The sequence below is a fragment of the Telmatherina bonti genome (assembly GCF_933228915.1).
Source record: "Telmatherina bonti genome assembly, chromosome: 15".
Lineage (NCBI taxonomy): Eukaryota > Metazoa > Chordata > Actinopteri > Atheriniformes > Telmatherinidae > Telmatherina > Telmatherina bonti.
Window position 1 is genome coordinate 24,885,570 of NC_136613.1, and position 22,503 is coordinate 24,908,072.

Below are 22,503 nucleotides of genomic sequence, written 5' to 3' on the forward strand. Positions count from 1 at the left end.
CTTCTTGGACAGTAAAAGCCTTTTTATATTACTGTACAAGCTTCATCCTTTTTGCCTTTGCAGTGTTTCTTTTTTCGATGTCTTACCATCCATAAAGTACACTCACATAGATGAACGCACCCGAGGCACTGTGAGGTTCTATGTCTTACCCAAGAACTCCTCCGCATGCAGACAAAGGTAGAACCTCAACCATTGACCTCCTGATGAGCAGGCATCTGTTGTGATAATGGTTCATCCAATCACAGGCTGAATATTTTTAGGCATAGTTGCCCATTTAACACTTTCATAATATTACTTACTGCCTTGATGATCAGTGTGCTAGACTACCCAGCAAATCAGGCTACTACAGCAAAGAACATGTCCAGGCTGGTCTACAAGCACTGATTCATATTTCAGTAAGATAAATAAGTTTCATTAATATAAGAAGTGACAGAATATCTGTGAGACAATATTTTAATCAACCTGTAGAAAGAAAATGTTTTTCTTTCTACAAACCTCGATAGTGCCTGTACAGACTTACTTTGGCTGCTGCACAGTCAAACTTGCAAAACATCTGACATTTTCTTTCTTTTTTTTTTCAATTTCACTTCCAGTCTTTACGCTCACCCATCACTCATCTTTCATTTTCACTCTGTGCCACTGTTATTACTAGCTACTTTCTCTCTGGAGATTCTTATGGAATAATGTGAGGCTTTGCTTGGTTTGGATTGTAAATGTGCTGGCAGAGAGTTTTCCTGATGTTCTCTAAGGCTAAATTTGTCTGTGTGTGAGTGGCAGCCTGGCCATAAAAAATCAGTCTATATGCTTTATGGACCTGAAAAAATGTTATTCCATCTACTTTTTAATTCTGATATTAATGTTCTGTCCTTTCGTTTTGCATGATTTTTTTTTTTATTTATTTTTTTTTTATCTTTTGACTTGAGCAGGATTTCCAAGAACAGTGGAAAGACTTTCTGTGATCATGCAAATCATACACATTTATGTCATGACACTGAAGAAGAATTAATCATTGTTTCCCTTTAAACTTTTCCCAAATTGCTCAGAGAGAGGTAGGGATTTTCATGAAGTGCATTTTACTTTTGTTTGTCTTAAAAAACAAGAGAGAGTGTGTCTATAAGATTAAATGACTTTAGGCATGCTGTTGTGCATCAGTGGGCCACCACCTGCTGTCCCAGGAGCTACCTTGGTGAGACAGATTACCACCACTGGCTTGGTAGCAGTTTGATCCTCAGCTCTCTGATATGAGCTTTGGGTTATCACTGGCAGCACCACTCACTGTGAATGCTACCTTTAACAAGGTCCAGTGAAAGTTCTTTTTAAACCAAGTGAAAGTCTGATGTCATGTCAACAGACACACAGGTCCATAATCTACAGCGATTGATCTCCAATCTACTGGGTGAAAGACTTGTTTACAAATTTGATTGCTGCAAAAGGTATTTTATTTCCTTTCAAACATGATCCTAAAAATCAGCATCACCACGGACTACAGCCTCATTTGTCCTTTGAAAAAAATGGCTTTCACAACCAGCTTCTGGTTTTCCTCCAATATCCAGAACCAGGTGTCTTATATATTTGATTACATTGGTCACATGACACAGGTCAGCAAGACCTCCAAGCTGCACCTCCAGCTGCATCACAATCAACAGGCCAGGGGTGATGCTGCAGCTGTGAGTAGTCTGACTTTTCCAAAACTGCGCCTTTATTCATTCCTCCTCATTTGGCAGTTTTCCTTTTCCGCATGTCTTAATTTGAGCAGGATTAGTAAAAGAAGATAAACTTCTTCTTGAAGACTTTGAAGGAAACAGATGGCAAAGTCAGTTTGCCTTTGAGTAACTTTGAAATATCTTTATAGGTGCATTCTTTTTGTTGTTAACAGGGGTAGTATAATAGTGTGTTTTACCAGAACGATGCATGCAGTCCTGGACCTGCAAAGTGAGATATGGAACATTTAGATAGCAAAGAGGGATGATGCAACATTGACCCAATCAAATCAAATCTGTCTGCTGTGTTTGCTGTTTGAAAACCTTGAATGATACGTTGTGCAGGAGGTTTTTTTTACAGAGTTTAAGTAGAGGATGAAGCTAGAAAACAGACATGTCTTTTATTATCATTTACGAGCATTAGCAACCTCAATTTGGTGACCTAACAGCATTACTTTTATCCAAACAGACTACAGCAAATTAAAGCAACATCCTTCTTCTCTGTCTCATCTAGTCCTTGCTCTCTCAGTGGCACATTTCACAGTTGGCTTAGGTTTAGCCCTGTGGGCAACGTGATGGCATTTTACTGCAATGTCAGCCCTGAAATGCAGCTCCTGCTCATTGTTCCAGGATTCAAACAGGCTTTGTTATTAAAAAGCTTCCACACAAAGGATCACTGAAGCACCTTGAGCATTGACAGAGAAGGCTGAGGCGGCTGGTTTAGCCAATCATCCAACTCCCAGTTTATAACCAACTGGTCTTTTAAATTTACTGGCTGCTTGATTAGGTTGGAAAAATACATTTCTCAGCAACTTCTGTGAAATTTAATTGTTGATAAGTGCTTAAAAGGTACAACAATGACCTTTGTGCTCCTTATTTCTGCCTACTTGTGGTTCCTGCAAGATTCTAGGTTTACATGAGTCCCGCTAAGCATAGAATTGAATGATTTATGGATTTTCTTCACTGTATTTTGCAGAAATAAGTATAATCTTTAAGGCGAGTTTGGGGGCCTATGAGTCCTGTGAAATCACGTCTTACCAGAAGTACTAAATATTTCTATAAGACATGCTGCAGCAGATTTGATTTTAAAGCCGCCTCTTTGATAGTCTCTGACAAAAGAGTAAACACACTTAGATATACACTCCAACAGCTGACTTGTCAACCCCAATTCATACTTAAGAAAAGATGAGCTGTGTGAATTTTGAAATGAAAGCTTGAATGATGTAAGAATAAAGGACATGTTTTCCACCCAACTAAGGCCAAATCATTTTTTAAGAACTTTAAAACGAGTATTTCTGTCTGTAGATAAAGTTTGGTCGGCTGATGTGCAGCACTATGTGAAATCACTAACTCATCTTCCATGACTATATAACTGCTTTTATAGCTTTGTCAACAACACAACTTAATTCAGTTCTTTCTTTAGATTTTTAAAAATATATTCAGTTATAAAAAAAAACACGTTTACAGGTTTGTTTCGGTAGTCCAGTGCCAGGGTATGGCACCTCTTTGTCTTCATTCGTTTTGTATAAAACATTTCTATGATTAAGCTTCATCACAGAGACAGTTTCATGCCCTACAGATTGCATGGATGTTGTTTGAAAAGGCACCATTAACATCTTACTGTTTTAGTTTCAGAACATTAAATATGGCTAAATCCGCAATTCAATGATTATTTATTTATTTATTTTCATTAAATAAGTTCTTCAGAAACACCTTAAAGAAAATCTTAACATTAAACTGTTTAACTCTGTTCTTCATCATAAGCTAAAACATCATAAACTAAAAGCAGGTCAGTTGTAAAGATATGATTAATCATTTGCATTTAAAACTGTTTGATTTTTTTGTTGTAAAGATGTAAATAATTCCATTAACAGTCAATTCGTTTTCACTGATCTTTTAAATAAAGAAATAAGTGTGTGAGCAGTACCCGGCTGTTGCTGTTATTTAGAATCACACAGAGGTTCTTGGCCATGCACCATGCTTCCTGCAGTCCCCTTGTTTTAAAAAAAAAACAAGGGGATTTTTGTTAAAAATCAGACTCCATTTGCACTTCCTTGGAAGCTGGAGACCACCAAAAAAGGGGAAGCTCACTCAGCTGCAGATGAATTTGGAGGTGACCTAATAGTGAAGCAAAGACACTAAGGGCACATTCACGTGATCTTTATTTATTCAAATCTGAGCCCATTTGCTCAGAAAGTCCACTTCATTTGGGAAAATGTGATTATACAAAACAAATTCTGATTCAGATCAAAGAAGTGGACTCGGTCTGCCTACAAACTCAGGTTTTGGTCCATTTAAAGTGCCCCACATACAGGAAGTGGACTGCAAAACAAAGTCCATTGTGGGTTCAGTGCACAATCTTTAACCACACCACAGGTAAATGAAAACATTCAACAATGAAAACATTTATATGGGATAATAAATGGATCTGAATGGGAGGCATAACACACAGGGAAAACGTGGAAGAATTCAGTCAAAGTTCTGATAGAAATCTGATCAACCAGCTCGTTATGATCTGATAGAGCTCCATTTATTTTTTGTCTCTGGTGGAGAGTGCAACATGATTTTCAACAGGTCCCATTCATTTGAGAATTGCAATGTTAATATAATATCAGTCCAAAATAAAGTTGACCCATCCCCCGACTGAACAAGTTTCCAATCGAATGGAGTCTAGCAGACTATCGTGATGTGAATACACCATAAGATTAGTTTGTTTTGGGCCAAAAAACAACGTTGTAAGCCCCTAAATCACCATGGGAGTGTTTTTTTTTTTATATATATATACATGTATAATATCTCTCGGCTGGCCTGGGAACGCCTCGGGATCCCCCCCGCAGAGTTGGCAAATATGGCTGGGGAGAGGGAAGTCTGGGCTTCCCTGCTTAGGCTGCTGCCCCCGCAACCCGACCCCGGATAAGCGGCACGAAGACGAGACGAGAAGATGAGATATGTATAATATATTCAATGTATAAAATAAAAAAATTAAAAAAAAACGGTAAGAATCATAATGATAATATCTATAATTTCAATCTCATAATTCAAATGTGATGTGTGATCATGCCTTGCCTTTCTGGCATCCTCTGTGCTTCCTGTTCCAGCTCGACTTCTTCCTCTCTGCCTGTATTTGCACCTAACAGGACTGAACACCCGTCTTTCATCACCTCAGCACGCTCTCCAGCTTTGAACACGATTTCTTCAGCCGTTATGTCAGTCCATAAACAATTACTCTTAACCCACTCTTCCTCACTTGGACTTTGCCTTTTCCTTTGTTTATTTTTTAATAAACCATTTTTGCCTTGGATGAACCATTCGGTGCTCCATCTGGGCTGAGTCATGATAATGGATTAAGTGGAAATGTTGACTTGTGCATATGTTTATATGTTGGCAAGAGGAAGATGCAGAAGGGAATTGTTTGTGAATTTCAGTCTTTCTTGCAACTGTTCAGAGCTGTTTCTTTTTTTTTATGAGTTTTTTTTGTTTTGTTTTGTTTTGTTTTGTTTTTATTTTAAGGAGAAACTAGTTTTTAAATAACGTTTGCTGAGCAAAGCCAAATTTACCAATGGATTAAGGCTTATTCACTTTAAAGAGTAGCAACAGAGACAGATGGGACAAACTAAGGGTGATACTTAGTTGTAAAACTACAACTTCATCTCCATTAAGTATTTTTATCCCCACCTTTTGTTGGATTTTGGACTATGTAAGCTTTGTTGTTTGCAGGGTAAATGCAATACTTCTGGTGTTTTTTGTTTTTAATTTTTCTCTTCTGTAAGCATTTATTGTTTTCAACTAAACAATGGACCAAAGCATCCTACTCCTAAACCTTTTCTTCCTAAATTGCATATATTAAGTTTATATGGATGTTTGTTTGGCAGAGTATGTGCATGAGTGACAGAAACAAACACACAGTCAAGCCAACCAAAATTTGATCTCTAAATGATTGACATCTACATTCACATATTCACATCTTACACATTCAGTCATTCGGTGTGTGTCTCCCTCTCCCTTCCCTTCTTCCCATCCCACTCAGTGTAAAACAATCTAGCTGATGCTGTTATCACTCAGTGTTTACAGCTGGTCTTGTGTGTTTGTTGGGCTCCGTGTAAGAGCTCTCAGCAGTGCCATGAATAATGTAATTGCAGTGTGTTTGTGTGGGTTTATTTTTATGTACGTGTGCTGCAGTGAGTTTTGTGTTTGTGCCAAAGTGAAGCCTGTGCTGTTTCCCTGTGTCGGGCTGGAGCAAAATAACAGCAGTCTATTTACATTTTAGGATAACGCTATGCCACATATGTTGGGATTTTTTTTTTTTTTTTTTACTCAGCATGTCTTACTTATTAAACTACAACAAATACCAAAAGGAACAAAAATAGCACATTCTATATTTGTGACTTGAAATAATGTAGGAGTTGTTGTTCAGCCACTTACTGTGACTACTTTATCCTGTAGAGTTGTAGAAAGATGTGGTAAATCACCTGCTGACACCAGGGTAGTGACAGGTTACAACCCAGACAGGTTACAAGTCCATCACATGGCTAACACAATGAGGCAGGCTACCATGCATTCCAATTTAGAAAGACCCATTAATCTAGTCATCAAATTGTGGGAGGAAAGAAAAAAAATATTAGGAGTGCAAAGAAATGCACTACAATGCCTTTGCAAACTATGTTTCTTGTCATGTTTCTCATTTTAATTTCGCAAACTGTTTCTCTAATATAAAATCTAAATGTTTCGCCAAATTCTTCTGAAGCTGCAGAATTAGATCGACATCATGTATATTAGGTGAGCAACATATCGGTAATTGTGCAGGTAAAAGGAGCAGCTTTGTTAACATTGGATGGCGTGCCTGGAGAAACATCTTGATGGAGGCTTCGCTGGTAAGACATTTTCAATTACAGCATGAAGACAGTCAGACAACAATTACAGCACATATCCTTCAACCTGTCAACCCTCCAAATGAGATGTCTCACACAAGCAGATGTGGCGAGTGCAGAGACACAAACTCGCATAATGAATCACATGCAACACACCGGCAACGACACAGCACAGCAGAACAACTGACAAGTCGAGTAGCAATGAATGCCACACACATACAAAACCTGAAAAGCACTCACACATTAAGAACAGTGTTAATGAAAGAGACAACATTTTGTTCACACAAAACACAAAACATGCTCTTACAAACAAACACAAGGAGACACGCCAAGGGGGTTCAGCCTGGCAGCAGCAACAGAGCTGTTTACTGACGGGCCACTCGGCAGGGACACTCTGTGACATTTCAGAAAAGCATAGTTTAAGTTTAACAAGCATGGCCCCTCAGGCTTAATTGGGAGTGTCTGGAAAAAATTGAGGGAAACAGAGTGTACCCCTGGCAGTGGGCCGTGGCCTGTCTGATGAATTTAATCCCACCTCACTCAGCATCACTTCTGACATGTCATGACCAGTGAGGTTTTGCATTAAACTTTTTTTTTTAAGGAGTCAAAGTTTCACAGTCTTACAGCATTGTTTTTAATATATACTGGATGTTCAGAGTGACACTTGCCGTTTTAATAGATACGGTTCATAGATGACCCACAATTTAGATTCTTGACACAGGGACACTTTTCTTTATCTGGTTCTCATTTCTGAAGAAACAAGAAATATTTTATTGTAGCTTGCAGTTTCAGTGTGTGATGTGTCTGTAGTGTCTCAGCACTACGACAAGGTTTGGTTGTGAACCTAATGCAAACTGAATCATGAAATTTGGAAGGAGCTTCTATTGGTAAAGTTGGTAATGATGAAAACAATGCATAATCTGCATAAAAAATTAATTTATAGTAACCTATTGATGATGATTTGGACTAACGGTGGTGTATAAGAATTTTGATTCAGTTAATGAATTACTGACTACTACATATATAGTATACTGTATATCAAACAGGAAAGTCTATTTTCCATGTAAAATGCTTTTTCTTAATGAAAGGTGACAATGGGGATGTTTGTTGAATCAAATTAAGCAACATTTTGTGTTGCTGGATGCAGACCTGCATGTGATTAAATTAGTTTGATCGGGATAAATTATGGATATTTTTTTGTTTTTTTTCACTGGCTTGGTTAATCTTTTCAACATTAGTATAGAGTTTTGTATTTGTAAAAAATAAGGGATAGAGAGGAACTGGATTTATGGAGGGGAATGTGTTGTGGAATGAATGTTCAATGCATCAATGCAAAGTCCAGTTCACAGTTATAGTTGTACGGAAGATGTAATAAAAGGGTTTGCGGGTTGGCTGGAAGGGAGTGTGGTTGAAAAGTGCTCATTGAGCAGTCACACTGCCGAGGGGTACAGACTTTGGTTCAGTCTACTGATTCCGGTCTGGATGGATCTGTTTCTCCTCCCTAAGGGCAATACCTGAAACAAGTGTTGGATATACTAAGTTTCACAGGATATTGTGCAGTCTTCTTAGACAGCTCTTGGTATAGAAATAGTGGATCTACATGTAGGTGGTCCTGATAATTTTGTCTGCTGTTACCAGCAATCTCTGGAGCGCCTCATGTGAATTCTTAGTGTTAAAGAATACTTTTTAGTGTGATTCTCTAGCTCAAACCTGCACTCTAAAAAAAGAAATGTTGACTGAACTTTAAAAAGTAAGGCAACCAGCTGTAAAGCTTTTTGAATAAGTTCAACTAAGGGCTTTGTGTTGTATGAACTTAAATGAAGTTGGGTAAATGAAAGTATAATATTGCATTCCATAAACTTAAGATGGTTAGTCAAGGCTGTTTGTCTCTTTGAGCTGAAACGACTCAAGTTGTTAAGTAAAAAATATATTTGAAAAAGTTAGTATTAGTCCCAAGTTAGCGTTCAACTTGGCTCAGCTTAACTGTGCTCACAATTGTGAACAGTAGTTTTAGGTTTATATAAGCTAATATTTAAACTTAGACTTGCCCTCTTTGTTTAGGTTGATGCAACCAAGCCTGTTTGTTGAGTTTATTAAAAAATAGCTTTGAAGCTGGTTGCTTTACATTTTTAAGTTGGCTCAGCTACTCATTCTTTAGTTGAGAAGTCATTCTTTAGTTGAGAAGAATTTCAAAGCTCTTTAAAGTCATATCATTTATTGAGAGAAATTGAAGAGCAGTTAACATCAACTGTTCGATTTGGTAACATGGACATAACAGACATGGCATATTTTTTTGTGTTATTAAAAAAAAATTAACTTTGTAAAAGTAGATTAGATAAGTTGTTAACCTAGTGCACTCTCTATAGGACAGTGATAGAAAAAGAAGCGCTTTTACCTTTTATAAAATGCTTCTCCTTTTTTCGACATAAAGGTTGCAAAAAATTCCAGAATCTGTAAGAAAATATTTGTTTTCTTACCAAGTCCAGAATCTTTTAAAAAAAATACAAATTAAAGCACTGGATGGTAAGCATATCCAGTATCAGCTCTGGTTAAGGATTTTCTTTATCCCTACAACATACTCGAATTAAAACTAGAAGTACAAGAAAAAGTCCCACTTTGAATGGGTTTTAAAAATTCACCACAAAATTACCTGGTACAGTCATTGATTGATTGAATGAAACTCAAGTCCATTCACTCCTTGATGTCATGGAGTCATGAAAGTAGCGGTGTGAAGGGGAATACATCTTTCTTTTTTTAGGGGTAAATATATCTGGCTGTCATCAACATATAGGTAAAAGAGATGCTATGTCATTGCAGGATGGATGCTGAAGGTATGTTACAGCTGCCACCAATTTATTCTGATCAGTCTACTCAATCAGTGTGGAAGAAATCCTCTGGCATTCCCTGGCTGGGATTGGCTCCTCCGCATCACCCTACCTTCATCAGCATCCCTGAGTCACTGTTCTCTGAGCCAATGAAGATGAACCACATCTCCACACAAGTATAAAAGAACTTCAGCTTCTTCATTCAGGGGCAGCTGTGTAGTGTCTACAGCTTGCCCTCTTTGAGACTGGTTGTGGATGCTGTTTTGAAGAGCCTTTACGGCCTTGTGTACATTATTGTTGCCTTTTTGTATGACAGTTGAGCTTAGCCTCTTGTTTTGCTGGTTTGATCGTTTTGTGATTTGGGTAATTGATGGTGCTTTATTGTGTTTGTGCTTTTGAAATAGTTTGGGTTTGTATTTGATGCAAGCTCCGGCACCTGCCCTCCCATTTGGGCATGTATTGTTTCTTTTTCTTTTGATGTGGAACAATGAAAGTTCTTATTTTCAGTCTGGCACGCTTTTGTTTTATGTTGCGGTCCTTACCCCTAGGGAGCTGGGCCGTAACAGAGTAGCAGATATAACAAAAACAGTAGGGGCCCTAAAACTGAGCCTTGTAGAACTCCATATAACACCGGAGCAGTTACAGACTCAAAACCAGTGATACTGGTTCTACCCGCCAAGTAAGACCTGAACCAATCTAACGCTGTACCAGGTTCTGGAGCCAATGTAACAGAATCCTGTGGTCTACTGTGTCAAATGCAGCTGTCAAGTCAAGCAGGACCAGGACCACATAATCTTCAGCCTTAGTTGCCAGAAGAATATCAATAACAACCCTCAATAAGACTTATTTTGTGCTATGCAAGGATCTAAAGCCAGACTGGAAGACCTCAACAATGTTGTAGTGGTTCAGAAATTATCTTAACTGTAAGAAAACCACTTTCTCCTCCAACTTTGAAATAAAGAGCAACTTAGACATGGGCCGCCTAAAGTTAGAAATATGGAGCAGTCCAGACCAGGTTTTAGAGCATGGGTTGTACACCTGCGTGTTTAAAAGTTGAGGGGATGACACCAGTCACTAGAATGGGGTTAATAGTGGGTTAAGACCAGAGGGAAAAATCTTCTTGAAAAGATGGGGATGAACAACATCAAGAGGGGAACCAGATGGCTTAATCTGCACTGCAGTGTTTACAGATGAAATTGCCCACATCTCTGTCACATGGAGGAAACCCAGAATCTGGAAGGTGAAGAAATGCCACAGAATAAAGGTTTTGATTACCAGGGATCTGGCATTCACCAGGCCAAACCTGACTGGAGTCGATGCAGACTGCTATTCCAGCCCAGAGGATGACCGGGAAAGGGTTCTCAGGTTTTAGTGATTCACCCCACGCAGGCGGGGCCAAAGTGAGCGATGAAGAGGGGACAAAAAAAGCCTTCAACTTCACCAGGCAGCGATCACGTTTACAGCATCTGCGACGATGTTTCAGCTGTGGGAGGAGGGCCAATACCCTAAACTGGTGAGCTGGAATGGTCAATAGCTGCAGGACCAAGGCCTTCTATCCTCCAGAACCACGAAAGCAAGTATCCCGCAAGTTTAACTACATATCCAAAAGAAACAGACGATCATACATCATCATATCTATATAGATATAGATATAGATATTGTTTCCTTGCAGCAGTGTCAAGCCAGATACAGAGATAGAATCCTGAAGGTAGTTTCATTTGGGTCAGGGGAAAGGTCAGGTTGTGTGTTTGGGTTGCATGTGTATGTGAGCCTAAGTGTGAAATTGTTTTTTAAAGCCCTTTAAAATGTATCTGTATGAAACATGCTATATAAATAAAGTTTGATTTGATTTGATATAACTCATATTAAAATAGGATGAAATGCCCCTAAATAAATAAGGCTGTTGCAGAGGCGGCAGCCATAATATTGAAAAGATGCCTGGCCATATGTATGTGTCCATACTTTGGGAATGATCAGAGGATCTTAAGGTCCGCAGTGATTTATAAGGTAAAAGCAAGTCCAAAAGATATGAAGGCTCAAAACCATGAAGACTTTCAAACTAGTAGATGAACCTAAAATCAATCTGATAAGACTTTTTTGCTGGATATGGGAGTTTAAACCTTAGTTGAAAGACAATTTTTGTAATAATAATACTTACCTGTCACACCTTATGAAACATCACAGCTAAAAAAAACTCTGTATGTGTGTTTTATTAGGTGTGATTACTCCATTTGCTGTATTTGTGTATAAACTGGCAAGCTCATTGAAAATATACTGAAATGCACTAGAAATGTTTCACAAAAGCACATCCATATTCATATGTGCGTTTAACATTGAGTGAAATTGAACCCTTACACTCTGTTATGTTGTGCAATAACCTTCCAACAGCTAATTATTTAATGTGTCACGCATACCTGTTGAATCTCATTTTTATCTCAAGATGCAGTGTGTTGGAGTTACTGACGTCTAGTGGCAGAGTTGGGCATAGAAATAGCTTATAAAGCCAAGCGCTTGTACATGAATGGTGGCCGTCAGAGGCCAAAATTCTTCCAAACTTAAATGTGTTTTCATATATCAGCTGATCCAATGGCCTCAGGTGCAGCAATGAAAGCAGTTAACTACTTCAATATTGTGTATGTGTACCGTCTTCTAGGTGCCTAGGCATTACTTATTCCAAATGGTGCTCTTGCATCTGTCAAACAAAGATGACACTGCATTTTTTTTATTGCTCAGAGGCTTCTCACTTCAGAGTTGTTTGTCCATTCATAAACACAAGCAAAAATGGTGGCACAAAGATAGATATTATATGGATATAAATGACTTATTCTGAAAATAAAAACGGTTATTTCAGTAAAGTGATTAGACACAGAACACAGTTTTTAATGATTTATGATTTTTTTCCTCCTTTGATTTTTGCATATTTAAGTTGCTGGATGATGTAACTGGAATATAGATGAGGAAGGGAGTAGATCAAATCAGAGTGAGCGTTTCAGGTTGTTATTGCTATCCTTTTACATAGCAGTGTTTTGGGGATTTTAAAATGAAGTTTCTAATAATAAGAGCAAATTGATAAATTATCAGAAACTGCTAATGCTCTTGCCCTTAAGTGTGCTATTTTCTGTGTTTTACAATTCCCATGATTTGTTCTGTTATATTTCATATCAATTGTAACTTTTACCTTCAAGCTTCAGCTGTCTCTCTATAAATCTGTCAGTTAGCATTAAAAGGTATCATGTTGTCGCTTCTACTTTGTAATTGAACAAATATGGAGAGGGAGCATATTTAATAGGCATTGTCAAGCAGGGGGTGGGTTTGTTTGCCACCTAGAGATCTGCTCATCTCTTCACATTTCCACAGTTAACTGTTTGAATAAATTATGCAGATTGGAGTTTTTTTGCGAGTCCTAGTTGCGATGTGAACTTGTGGTGACTTCTGCTTGGCTTTTTTCCCCTCTTTGCTGAGAGTTACTTCAAAGCCTGAAAGTGATCAAAGACAAGTGGAAAAAATAAATTCCCCAACGTTCCGTCACCCTGCATGCGTTCATACAGCTTCTGCCTGTCTCCACGCTGTGTGCTGTCTCAGTTAGAAAACAAAAGCAAGCGACACTGTCTGATGTTTTTGTTTTTTTTTTTTTTTGGTCTCCTCAAGCGTACTCCTGTCAGACATTGCAACATTTCAATTGATTTCCCTTTTCCCTCTCGTGTGTGTTCTATTTTAGTACACAAGCTGAGAGACTGAATTAGTCATTAAAGGGTATGTATAATATGACATGGCCCAGATAAGACATCACAGGGCTCGAGTGAAGAGCAGACTTGTCAAAAATGAAAGTATATTTTAGGAGCTGAAGACAGATGCTCCCCAGTTAAAAAGAGGAGAAAAAAAAGTGGGGTTACTGGGGGTTCAGCGTCAATGATGACTGTGTTTTTTTTCACAGTGTCAGTTTGTCTACACCACAGACATGAAGTAAAGTATTTAGTACGCTTGTGTCTCACAATTAAACCATACCCAGAAGTTCTATTCATTAAAATAAAAGAATTATTTATAAGTGGTCCTCATTAGGGGGAAAGGTTGAGATGGTTTTCGAGAGTCACTGTAATTAAGAAATTTCTGTCCCTATCCTATTTTCCTATGCACACTGATTGGCTGCATTCAGGAGCCAGAGCTCCTTGACTTACAGCCCCATCAACAGAAGTGCTCTTTTTTTACTGCAAGCCGGCTTGACACCTGTAAACAGAGATCATGGCTCTTCTCAGTCCATCTCAGCTTGACTTTATCCATAAGTTTAATATTCTGTTCCTACAAGATGATAGTTTGCATTATCATAGTGCACAGTTTGCTTTGTCTGGTAAATTAAAACTGAAATGTAATTGAGTGGTGTGTAAAGTAAAACTCATATTCATGACATCTTTATACCTTGATCAGACCCAATGCAGACAAGCATGTTCCAATTTATATAACTCCAGTTTTGGATGTCATTTTGGTAATGATGCTGACCGGACGGGGTTATTTGCACTTAATCCTCCAAATTATTCTTTATGTCCAATATGTCTCATTATACATGGTAACTACGGTAATTTCTTACTAATTTGCCACACTAAGATGTGTCAGATCATCACAAAATTTTTATTGTGAGACAAACATAACCTGAGTGAATTGAACATGCAGTTTTGATGTAGAAAAATAAAGCTTTCCAAACCTACATGACCTGGTGTGAGTTGCCAACAGCCAGGCTTGATGTGCAAAACATATTCCACACACGTCCATGCAGACTAATGCTCTATTACTGATGTACTTTAAGCTTTAGTTTCCACACAAAGGTAAAGTACTGGGCCTTGTTCACAATTGTTGTCTCTGAATTATATGGTAGAAAACAAAACAATGTCTTGACTATGTCGACAGCCTGGAAAAACAAGCTGAAAATGGTTCACTTACCTTCCAACCAAAACACACATTTTGGAGACATCTCTTAAACTAAAAAAAAAAGTGCCATCTTGCTAGCCATAGTGGATCTCTCATTTTCTTGCAGTGGAACAGCTACAAGACCTGCAATATGTGGAGCAGGCTAAAAAAAAAAACCTTCAAGACAGCTAAATCAGTCAAAATAATTTAGCATAAAATGTTGAAATGTGTAGCTACATCTCATACTTCTTTGGGTGACATTTAGGATGCTAATAGCATTGTTTTACATTCCACATTAGTCAGAAAACATGGAAACACAGTTCAAAGTCATCTAAGACCAATTACTGTAAGATTGCATAAATTGCAAGTCAGTTTGGTTTTAACACAAAAACATTCTTTGCACACAGATTAAAATTTAAATAAATCATGGTACAAAGAATTTTGACCTTTACACACAAATCTTATTCAGTGTCCTGGTTTGATGATGGTTGTGTACCTGCATTACAATTTACTTGAACTGAAAGTTACAATTTCTTTTTTTTTTTGCATAAAACTAATTAATTTACCTGCTGAAGTATTTCATGATGGCTTCCTTTTCAGTGTGGAGAGAAACAGTAGTGCTAACATTTTCTGACATGAAGAAATGTTACCAAGTCAATGTGGCTCACTGATGTGTTTTTAACGGCTTTTTACGAACAATGGAGCTCCGTGGCAAGAAGGAATAAGCCAAACCAGGATCCCGTTACACAGATAATACTTGTTAATCAAGTTGAGTTCCATATTGATTCTGGTCTTTCTTTGTTAACAAAAAGAAAAATCAAACTGAATCCAATCGTTCTTTAAGTGAAAAGTCCTCACCCTCGGGTAATCACACCAGCTTTTTCCTTGTTTTTTCTGTCAAAACTAGAAGCTACTCCAAGGTCAGTTCTTGGCTTCAGTTCAAATCTAAAATATTTTTAATAATGTCATACTTGTATACAGATATGTACCATAGCATGTGAAGGAGAGCTTTTAGAGCATACTTTCGATGCAGCTGAATATTATATGTCATAATCCCATTTGGCTTTTTTAACCATGATGGTCTGCATTTCCTATATTACCATTCTGGAAAAATGTGAGCATACATTCTGAATGAATTTCAACATTTACAAAAATGTCAGAACAGTGACAGTGGCATCACCTCTTTCACACTCTTCCTCACCCTTTCTCTCCTCACCATATCATCTCATATATGACCAGTGCAGAAAGTCAGCCAATGACCCCGGGGTATGAGAAGCTTTAACTAGCAGTAGGTGTCTCTCAATCTGCCAGACTGCGACAGCCAAGCTTGTTAGTCACACTGGTGGAACTACACACACGCACACAAACACACACACACACACACACACACACACACACAAGTGTCCCATGGATAGACTTAATCCAGCCACTGAATGCGGCAAGTGGTGATAGCAGAAGTGGGTCAGTGCTGGAAAAGACTGTTGTGTGAAATCATATCCCTGAGGTTGGACTGAGGTCTGAACTTTGGCTGACCTTCCCCAACAAGTGATGCCATATAACTCTGAATTTTAATCTATTTAAATTAATGATTACAACTACAGTGATTATACTGAAATAGGGGCTTAAGCCTTGGGATGAGTATTCTGGACATGGACAAGAAAAAAGAGAAGCTGTAATTGCATTTGCTTCTTGCTAAGATTTACAACGAGAAACTAAGCTAAAAGTTGGGTTGAAGATTGTGGTTTTGTCTTGTGGATGGTTTAGCAGCAATCCTCTTAACTGTAATGACAAACCTATTATCGTAAATTGTGTATTAAATATGATTTTACCCCTTTTTCATGTTACTGTTTTGTAAGGCTTGTCAAATTTGGTTTTGGATTATTAAAATAATTAAATAAGTGTTTGTTATGACAAGTCCAAAGGAGTACTATACATTATATTGCCTCATAACTGACAAACTGCTGCTGATGCAATAATCAGCAAATCTTCCCTGGCTAGTATGTAATCCAATGTGTCAATGCAAAGTTGATTTTTCATGTTTTCCTTTGTTTAGCAAAGGAATATTATGGTTATGAAATAGACTAAAAGGTCTCTTCTTAAAAAGTACATTTTAAAGTCTATCTTTTGAACTTCCACCAGTGTACAGGAAAAAATTAGTTTAAGAGGTTTCACTTGCCCACACATCACTAAAATGTTCGAATTTTGCCTGTTTTAGAGGCCATTTCGACTGCCATTACTCTTTACAATGGTCACACTTTGTACCATTAGGTTTTAAAAATCAGTCAAATAGATGGTCCACATGACATTTGTAGAACTTTTGCAAATGCTTTTTTTTTTCTTTATTTTTCATTTCACAATTAAGGCCAACAACTGCTGAGAATAAGAAGCACAAATTTACATAGTATATGTTGTATGATGTGAAAGATTATTATGATTGGGTCACATATCAGTCTCTTTTCAGTCTGCCTCTATACATTGTAGACAGAGTTATTTATTCATTCATTCATTTTTTGCATTTTTTCTTGTCTTTGTCAGTGATTAATGTTTGCATTTTATGTAAGAGTGTTTGTCTTTGTGTGTATGGGTGTGATTATGATGGTTGGGGGGGGGGGCTTCTTTATTATCTATCACAGGCTGCAGCTGGTAGGCAGCTCATCCCACTCCTTACATTAAAGCTGATGTATGTTTATTGAGGAGCCAGAGGCAGAGACTGGCGATCTGATTTATCAATGCATATAGTCTGTGTTACGGTGGATTGATCCGCCTGCGTCTACATCAGTGACGCAGTCTCATTGTCTTTATTCAGAGCAACTGCAGATAATAAAGGTATGACAAATAAAAAGAATAATGAAAGTGTTTACCGTCATACTCTTTAGAGCCATCAGCTTTTGTGTGATGTTTGCAGATTACATTTTATTCCTTACATGTTGAAAAAGCTTACTCTGTCCACTTTCACATATTAGCACACATTTATTCATGTATTCAGTATAAACTTTTTAACCTATAATTTAGTCTGTCCCCCAACTCATACCTCTCTATAAAAATCATAATTATCATTTCTGCTTTTGCTGCTCTGATGTCATTTTGGTTTTGCAGCAATTTATAGATGTCCATTTTCCTTTCTTTCCTTTTATATAAGTGCCCAAATTCATCATCTTTTGTGTAACACGTAATCCATACATATCACTCAAGAACAGTGTGTGTTCTTGAGGACAAAAATAAGTTATTTTCTCCTTAGTGACAGCATGAAGAGATGATTGATTTTAGGACTGTGATGGATGTTATGTGTTCACCAAAAGGACCTCACTGCATCAGATCCAAACCTCTTCAGCCAACTACAGTCAGTCTGTTGTCTTGCACGTGCATGCACTCACACACAGACACACATAGACTTACACACACCTGGACACTGAATCAATGGCGAGACCTCTTATTGACCACCTGGCTCTCCGTCTTTGTTTCTTTTTTTTTTTCATCTTTCCACCAGCCTAAGTTAAAAAGAACTAGAACTGTAAGTGGAAAATGCTTGCAGCAGCTGTGCTTTTCAAATACACATTGAGAGGAGCACAATGTGTCTCACACACACACACACACACACACACACACACACACACACACTGTCTAAAACCCTCTGCACTGCTTCACAAGTAACTAATACCATCTTGTACAAGGTTGTGAAGAAAGATATTTTGGTCATTTTTTAAAGATGCATTTCAAAAACAGCTTGATGTTACAGTCATTTAATCTCCACATTTACACAATAAATATTTTTTCATTATCTGTGAAGAGTTACTATACATACGAGGTTAATAAGGAAATGTACCATATGCACATCAAGTAAATAAAGGTACAGAATTCAGTTTTTCTCTAAAAGCAAAAAGTAAAAGCGAGTTTTCTGAAGTGTATGACCAAGCCTAACAGTTTTTTTTTTCTCTTGTTAAACCTACTTCACACTCTTGTATCCTCTTCTTATTATAACCTTGTAGATAAAAAATGCAAGAACATTGCTACGGGCAAAGCTCTCAGCAAGAAATGAAAAATGCCTACAAAACACGGTTAATGTTTGGTGGGAGTGCATGCACACGTTGACTGTGTGTCATTGCCTAATAATAAAAACAATAGCTTTAAAACACACGTGTAAAAGTTTTCTCTCACTCTAATGCCATCAAATATTAATAAGACAAACACACTGAAAAAAGCTTTTGGTGTCAGCTTTCAACAAGCGTGAACAAGTGGTATATTTCAAATCAAATTGTTGGTAGTTGTGATTTTTAACCTACAATAAAGCATCCAACACTGTAGCCACACTTGGAGTTTACTTAGCCAGCAGCTGGAGCTCATTTGTTCATTTCACATTGTCAGCTGTACTGAGTTCAACTTCACATTTGACTATTTCATGTTTTTATGGGTCCAACAACTGAAAGGAGAACTTCACTTTACATTACTAACACTTAGCAGACTAAATGTTAGTAATGCAACATTTAGCATGTATTCTGCTAAATGTTAGCTAAATTTAGCTATTCTGCTAAATGTTAGCAGAATACATGTGAGGAAATGGGGTGTTCAGTAAGCCACCTGTACACAGGTACTTGTAGATGGATTAGAAATAGTTTTATTATTCTGTGTATTTTTCAGTATTTGAGCAAAAAAAATATGAACTGATAGGTAATATGTGAGACTTCCCAAATGTTGTCATAATTTCTGTTTAAGAAAAGCCATGATTTGCTTGTATTGCTTCACCACCTGCAAACTCACTGAGAATGTCAATATCTGTAGTTATGCACATTTTTCTTTGGTTGAAGATAATGCTTGTATGCATCCAATTTAACATGAAAAACGAGCTAATATGTCCGGAGTGACGTATCATAGCAAATTAATTACATGTGTTAGTATCAGCTAACAGTGTTGTCCTGCTGTTGCTGTGTGCTGCTTGTCAGAGACTTACATGGAGACCTTTTGGTTCATTGCATTGGTTAACAGCATTGTTGCACAGTTCAGTGCATCTGGTTTCCCCAGGAAAAAAGCTCAGTTGTATATCTCACAGATCAACACACACAGAGGCCGACTTATTTACACTTTACTTTGGTCAGTTTTACGTGCGCAGTCTCCCCAGATCTATGGGTTGCTCTGTGGGAAGGTTTTCTGTTGTCTGACTAAAGAGACAGGAGGGAGCACGTCTGTCGCCTTTTCTGTACTTTAAAAGTTCATGAGGGGGTAAACTTTGGGGTTTTCAAGGAATCCAGCAGGGAAGAGGGTATAAAGAGAAAAAATGAGAATTGCTTGTCTGATTCAGGCGAAGCATTTTTATTCTTTCCATTTTGTTTTTTAAACAGCTTGCTGATATTTTTTAGGCAAAAGAGTTGCTTAGTAGAAATCAACCATTTCTTAGCAGTGCTGTTCCAAGCATCTCTAGTAATGATTTTTTTACATATCTTTCCCTGTAACATTACAGTTATATGAATCAAATATTTAATTTAAAATCTGATACAGTCTTCTCACATAACAAAGTACCTGATACGTTATGTCATGAGTAGAGGTAACTGTATCCTACATGAACTCATCTGTCTCTTGTGAATGCATACAATCAAATCAGTTGAAAAAACTTAGGTTCTTACCCCAGTTATCTTCTTCCTAAAGTCCAAGCTATTAATATTATTGTTATTAATAGTAATATTATAAATATTATTTTCTTCCTTATCTATGTATATGTGTGTGTATGTACATATATTTTCTTTTCTTTTATCGTTTGTTTGAAATTAAAAAAAAAAAACCAACTAACTAAGTATACATACTTGCTCAGTAAGGATCTCTTGACATTTTTTCTTTTCTCTAATCAGGAGAACATAAAAAGCAGGGTTCTCCTTAAGCATAATGTTCTACTATAATCTGATAGACTTCAAATGATCTGCACATCAGACTGGGAGTTATGCAGGCCATAACCAAAAGTTCTCTGTGGATCTTGTCTTAGTAAAGAAACCTGTTGTCATGGTAACCCCCAAAGTTGAGATGATTCCAGAAGAATACATCTGAGTTTCCTGATCATCAGTATGTAAAAATGTGATGTCTAGACAGTCTAAAGCCGACACATAATTCTACACTGTTTTTAGTTTCACTCACATACATGTGCTTGGTTTTTGTTGTTTTTTTTTTTTATTTGTTGTTGTTGTTGTTTCTGCTTTCCACATTTAAACTTGTTTACAACAGAACAGGGTTGGAAGTGCATATTGCAAACCCTCTGAGTTTCTGTTGCTTTTGAGCTATTACGCAATCTGTATGGCAATCCAGATCCTGCCATGTTGAAGAGTGAATAGCCCACACACACACACTCTCATACACACACACACTACACCACACACAAACTCAGTGTTCTGATTTGTCTGTCTGATAGTGTTGTCAGTGGGACTGGATGTCAGAGAGAAGGAATCTATTACAGGATCGATTTGGCTGTGCAATTAGGTGGGAATGGGAATTTCTCATTTCACTTTTCGCTCTGTGACACCCATCTCTCGGGAGCTTTGAAGGAAGGATAAAGTGATGCACTGTGATAGTTGGCAGAGGAATAAAGACGATGCTGGGTTTGGTGGGAGGAAAAGTGTGCATGCAGTTGTGTTTTGCAGATGTGGGAGGTGTTTTATGCGTCTATGAAAACACCAATAGGGGCGGTTATTCTCTATTTGAACGCTCATCTTTCTGTTTATACTCCTTTTCAAGCTCATCTTGTATTCTTTTCTTTTTTCTTGCAATGTGCTATCTAACTGATCACTCGGAAACAAAGCAGGCTCCTGTTCTACCACCATGTTGTTTTCATCATTCAAGCTCAAACGTGCTTTTTTAATCAAGCTGAAATATCAAACTGAATTCGCGACTTTAAAAAAAAGTCAAAACTTGTGGTCTTTAGCTGACATGTTAGTTACATTTGTAAATGGACAATCTGTTTGTCTCTGTTTAAGTTCTGTCTCTACATGATGACTACATACCTCAGTGACACGAAGCCAATCAGTGCTATCAGATGCATTTATCTCATTGTCAGAAAATATGTTAAAAAAGTATAACAGATTATTTGTACTGCTAATTTATGCAAAATGTTATTTAAAGTTAGTTAAATCAAAATGTCATATAGAAAAATGGATCCTTCAGCCATGTTTAACCCCCATCAAAACTGCAATTTACATGATTTCATTCTTGTAATTACAAAATAGAAATTTACCGATATACTAGTATACTAGTATACTAGTATATAATAGTATATTAGTATACTAGTGTATTAGATACAAAATCTGACCAAAAAATCTGACACTCAGCCTGATAGCCCATTGGTCAGTGACAAAGATAAAGTGTGCAAAATAAACTTTAACCCCAAACTCAGCTCTCTTAGTGAGATTAAATCTACTCCATTTGGATTCCAGTTTGTCTTTATATGATCTTTGAAAGAGCATTACATAAACTAACTTAGAAGCAGCTAATTATAGACTAAAGCCTGTACGGGTATTACCATTAAATAACATAGCCTAACTGGAAGAATTTACATGTATCAAGATATCAAGGCCATGAGCACCCAGCTGTGCAGAGGATTAGTTTGATTTCTTCATGTCACTACAGAGTGTTACCTAATGGCATCAAGACAGTTCCTGGCAGGATGGAGACAAACATAGAGGTTTAACGAAGTTTCCTCTGCTGCCTAATTAAAATCTTCGTCTCCACAGTTCTGTCATTAAGTAATGTTTTACCAGAAGAACAGTATTGGAGACAGTCCTCTTTTTTTGCTGAAGCACCAGGTGCATGTGTGTGGATGGCAGATACCAGGTGTAGGTACAGTTTGCATGTCTGTGTTTGTATGTAGCTTTCTTTATGTTTGGCTGTAATTACACTGGAATGATAATTGGTGAAGATGAGACAAAATTAAGATTTTTTTTTCTTTATTCAAAAAACAATAACCACTAAGAATCAACACAGACAGGGTTGCAGCCAAAAAAGCTCTCAGTTGCAGAATTCATATCCAGTATTCATGCTTCTCCAAGCCATTTATGTGCCTGTGGATAGGCTAATGGGCTGCGGCATCGTCTTCTGACACACACATTATTCTAATATATTTGAACTGCTGGAGGATTCCATCAGGGCTTAAGTGCAAGATAAACAGATATGTACTTAATTAAATGCCCTTACAGAGCCACATTGCTGTATATTTGCATTTTATTCAGAGGTGAAGCGTTC

The 22,503-nt window shown here is 37.4% G+C and overlaps 1 protein-coding gene across 1 annotated transcript in view; it reads left to right on the top strand.

Moving 5' to 3' along the window:
- The window catches only part of LOC306766336 (ephrin type-A receptor 6-like), a gene marked incomplete at both ends in the record, with an annotated part of 174,903 nt that overhangs the window by 47,748 nt on the left and 104,652 nt on the right, over positions 1–22,503 (top strand). The window lies entirely within an intron of this gene.